General features: G+C 43.0%; 1 protein-coding gene across 1 annotated transcript in view; it reads left to right on the plus strand.

The window, feature by feature from the left end:
• The first annotated feature begins 1,423 nt into the window (after window positions 1–1,423).
• Window positions 1,424–5,169, plus strand: part of col6a2 (collagen, type VI, alpha 2) — a 58,097-nt gene continuing 54,351 nt past the window's right edge. Inside the window, exon 1 of the mRNA XM_078403676.1 lies at window positions 1,424–1,621. The gene's annotated coding sequence lies outside the window, so the exon portion shown is untranslated. The remainder of the gene's footprint in view (window positions 1,622–5,169) is intronic.

Consider the following 5,169-nt stretch of genomic DNA (forward strand, 5'->3'; position numbering starts at 1 on the left):
CTCCAAAGACGTACAGGTATGTAGGTTAATTGGCTGGGTAAATGTAAAAAATTGTCCCTAGTGGGTGTAGGATAGTGTTAATGTACGGGGATCGCTGGGCGGCACGGACTTGGAGGGCCATAAAGGCCTGTTTCCGGCTGTATATATATGATATGATGATATATGAACTCTGTGTACTGCCTCAGTGTATTACTGCTATACACTTGCACTGTATCTGGGATGAAGATCTAAAGTATCTAAGATGTATCTAAGTGCTTATGTATAGTGATACCTGTACTGAACTGTATACAAAAATGAATCTCATTGTACCTCAGTACTTGTCACAGTAAAGTACCATTGAACCATTGAGCTGATGGCTTTTCTGAGTCAAGAGATAACAGAGTGGCCACGGTGGCACGGCGGTAGAGTTGCTCACTTACAGCGATTGCTGTGCCAGAGACGGGGGTTCGATCCCGACTATGGGTGCTATCTGTATGGAGTTTGTACGTTCTCCCCATGACTGCGTGGGCTTTCTACCAGATCTTTGGTTTCCTCCCACTCCAAGACGTACAAGTTTGTAGGTTAAATGGCTTGGGTTTGTATACTTGGTATAAATTATCCCGATGTGTAGGATAGTGTAAATATGCAGGGGATCGCTGGTCAGCATGGACTTGGTGGGCTGAAGGGCCTGTTTCTGTGCTGTATAACTAAACTAAACTAAGCTAAAAGTGCCCAACTCAACCAAGTTCAACCACAACAAGATCTGAAACTCACTTTGGTGGATCGGACTGGACTGAAATTCAGACTCATATCCCATGTGGACTGATGTACAAGACATCTCCTTAAAGTCAGTAGTTACAACTGGAAAGCCTGCCTTAAGCTACTGACAGAACATTGAAGAAACCTCACATTCAGGTGACAAGTTGAACCCTAATTTAAAATGATGGCTGTACCATAAATATCAAGTGAACTGTCTGATCATGTTTGACAATGTACAAAGCTAAACACTATCTGTACACGAGTGGAAAACTGCAAATTTTGTTTTTATTATCTGCTTGGGTGAAGTTAAGGAATGGGTCAGAGCCCTTCTTCAGCTTGACAGATGAAGGGTCCCGACGCGAAACATGGATGAAACATTCCTCCACAGATGCTGCCTGACCCACTGAGTCGCTACAACACTCCTGTGTTTACTCAGGATTACAACATCTGTAATTCCTTGTATCTCTAACAATAAGAAAATGCTGTGAGCAAGGCTGTTGGATTTGGTGCTGGTAGTAGACGCTAGTTGGAGAGACAGCGCCGCCTGGTGAGCCTGGACAGCGTCGCTGATTCCTGGAACCCTAAGAAGGGGGTTTGGGACCAGGGAGCGATGGACCATGGAAGGCACTTTGGGAAGGTTGAGTTCGCCTTTGCAAGCCAGCTAGCCTGATGAGTATAACTTTTTGACGTCCTCCCAGTTTAGAGACGCCCAACTCTAAGCTGGTTGCATTCCTCTTCGCTTAGAAAAAGAATCCCCCACTTCTGTTTCATTTGTTGGTGGGTCATGTAAAAGCAAAATCCCCAGGACCAAGTTTGAAGAGGGACAGTCGATTTTCGAAAATTTCGTCGTCTTTTGAGAGAAGGACCGGCAAACTATTGGCAGGTAGTAAACCACTTTATGTGTAAGTCGGAGAAGTTCCGAAACTTTGCTAAAAGTTACGCGAGTTATTTTTAAAGTCAAATAAATGCAGCCGCGACAGAATATGAGTATTTTCCCAGTAAAAATCAGGAAGATGTATTTCGAAGTAGCGGAATAGAATTGGACCTAGAAAAGATATGGGCAGTTCTTGCTTTAGTTTGAACAAACCTTAGAAAAACTAAAAAATATATCAAGAGCTTGAATGCTTGTAGTTTTTGTCTAATAGAGTTACATTATATTTCTGCGGGTTATTAATCTGTTCACGATCCGACTTTCCCATTAACCCTTTGAGGAGCTATTGAACGATGTCAGACACACTTCCCAGCTTTTTAAGGTGGTACTATGATTCTGTCCTAATAATTGGCGCGGATATAATAAATTGAACGAAATGCTCCCAATTATTTTGAGCTGAATGCAAATCCACGTGTCCTATAAAATGTATAGCACCAAAAGTCTTACGTTACTTCCTTAAGGGGGTTTGGTTTACCCTGGAATTGTTTTAAATCTTTTTCCTTACTTCCGAAAAATAATCAAGCTATTGCAATGTCTTTGGATGATGGATATAAGGCACAGTAAGTGGTTGTGTGATTATTTACATGTTGTTTATTTACACGTTTTGTTTTAATGTTCATCCAGAATGAGTTTAATTCATACGCAAACCAAAAGAGTAGACTCGAGGTTTTTGATTCTAAGGAACTATTTATATAGATCTGGGCTATGCATTTTGCAATAATTTCGTCCAGACAATAGTTTCTGACTTATAGTAATTACCCGACTCAGGGCGACTGCGGGAACATTTCTTGGCTGTTTCCGCCCTCTAGCGTTGCCGCTTTGCTCTGCAGCTCCACGTAAAGTCACTCGCTATGAGCTGTGAGATCAAAGTGTAAGAACTGTTCATTTAATTTTCTTGTGATTATCGAAATATTTTTGTTGATTTATTGATTGATCTCGATTCATTCTGTACTTCGGATCAACAGTCTTATAGCGTTGCGGCATCTTGAATGTCATTGAAGGGCTCTCATTCAATGCCACTACAGTTTTTAAGCTGATATTTGTCATACAGTCATCGAGTCATACAAAGTGGAATCAGACCCTTCGGCCCAACTAGCCCATGCCGACCAACATGCCCCATCTACACTAGTCCCACCCGACTGCATTTGCCCACATCCCTCTAAACCAGTCTTATCCATGTACCTGTCCAAATGTGTTTTAAACGTTGTGATAGTACCGACCTCAACTATCTCCTCCATGTAGCTACGTTCCATATACCTACCGCCCTTTGTGTAAACAAAGTTGCCACTCAGGTCCCTATTAAATCTTTCCCCTTTCAACTTAACCCTATGTCCTCCGGTTCTTGATTCCCCTACACTGGGTAAATGTCCCTGTGCATTTACCTTATCTATCCATCTAGTGATCTTACACACTGAGTGAGATTGCAGAGTGAGATTTCTGAGAAATCCTCCCCCAGGTTCAATAAATGTTGGCCCTGCTTCTGGTTGCAAAGGGGCATCATGTTTGTGTGACTGTGTCCCTTGCCTTTAACAGGGTCCCAGCGAAACCCCACTCACTTCTCTCCCCACCCAGTCTCCAAAGAAAGTATGTGTGACAGCTGCAAGTTGCTCATCTGTCTATCTACCCAAAGACTCACTGAGGCACGTTTAGAGGCTGGTGATTGAATAACGCAGGAAGGACCTGCTGTGACATTTTCTGCCATTCCATTGTTGATGGACCAAAGCATCCCATATACTTTGTAGTTTTTGAATCGTGAAAGATAACAGGAGCTTGTAGCTGATGTCAGCAGGTGGAGCTGCTAGTCATGGACATAGAGCCATGGAGGCAGCACAGCACGAAAATGGGCCCTTCAGCCCACCTTAACCTTTTTGACATTCTACAGTAAGTAATCCCACATCCAAATTAGGTCAATATCCTTTTATGCCTTGCTTATTCATGTGACACTCTAAACATCTCCTAAACATAGTTACAGTATCTGATTCACCCACCTCCTCTGGCAGTGTTCCAGATATCAACCACTCTCTTGGTAAAATAAAATCTTTCCCCTTAAATCCTCTTTAAATTTCCTTCCTCGTCTTAAACCGATGCCTCTGGTTTTTAATGCACCTACTTTGGGAAAAAGATTCAATCTGCCTTATGGAGCCATCCAGCAATTTTATATATCTCCATCAGGTTATCCCTCAGCCTCCTTCTCTCTTCAGGCAAAGAAGTCAGCCTATCCAATCTCTCCAATCACTAAAGTCTTACCGATCCAGGCAATATTCTGGTGTAGGAAGAAATTGCAGATGCTGGTTCGTACCAAAGATAGACACAAAGTTCAAATTCTAAATTGGCGCAAGGCCAACTTTGAAGATATTGGAGCAGGTTTTTTGAAGGGGAAAGGAACGTCTGGGATGCGGGATATTTTTCAAAGAATGCTGACCAGAGTTCAGGATGTTCCTGTTAGAGTGAAGGGCAAGGCAGGTGGGCATAAGGATGCGTGGATAACAAGGGAAATTGAGACTCTGGTCAAGAATAAAAAGGAGGCATGGGGTAGATGTAGGCAGATGAGATCATTTGTCCCTGGAGGAGTTTCAGGAACTAAGATAAAAAAGAAAATCAGGAGGGCAAAAGGGGGGCAGGAGATAACTGGCAGATAATATTAAGGATAATCCCAAGAGACTTATAAATACATTAAGGGAAAACGGGTACCCAAAGAGAGAATGGGGTTCCACAGGAATCATAGCGGCCAGCTCTGTGTGGAGCCACAGAAGATGGACAAGGTCTTTAATGTTTCTCCTCTGTTTTTACCATGGAGAAAGACATTAGGCCTGGGTAACAGGCAGTCAATGGAAGTGTCATGAGAATGGTCAGTATTATGGTCGAGGAGGTACTGAAGGTCCTAACGTATGAAGGTAGATATATTCAAGGACACTGTGGGAAGCTGGAGCGGAAGTTGTATGTGTCCTGGCTGAGATTTATGAGTCATCATCAAATATGTGTGATGTGCTGGAAGACTGGAGTGCGGCAAATATTGTGCCTCTATTCAAGAAGGGCTGCAGGGAAAAGCCTGAGGACTACAGGCCAGTGAGCTTAATATCTGTGGTTGGAATGTTACCAGGAAGTATTGTGAGGGATAGGATATGCATGCATTTGGATGGACAAGGCTGATTAGGGATAATCAGCATGGTTTTGTACATGGGAAAACGTGTCTTACAAATCTTATTGAGTTTTTTGAAGATGTGACCTAAAAGGTCGATGAGGGCAGAGCTGTAGGTATTGTGTATATGGATTTCAGCATTCGACAAGGTTTCACATGGGAGGCTGCTCTGGAAAGTTAGATCGCATGGGATCCAAGGACAGCTAGCTGACTGGATAGATAATTGTCTTAATGGAAGGAAGCAGAGGGTGATGGTGGAAGGTTGTTTCTTGGACTGAAGCCCTGTGCCTAGTGGTGTACCTTGGGGATCGGTGCTGGGGCCTTTGCTGTTTGTTATCTTTATCGATTATTTGGATGAGAA

This window comes from Rhinoraja longicauda, chromosome 8, assembly GCF_053455715.1.
Source record: "Rhinoraja longicauda isolate Sanriku21f chromosome 8, sRhiLon1.1, whole genome shotgun sequence".
Taxonomy (NCBI): Eukaryota; Metazoa; Chordata; class Chondrichthyes; order Rajiformes; family Arhynchobatidae; genus Rhinoraja; species Rhinoraja longicauda.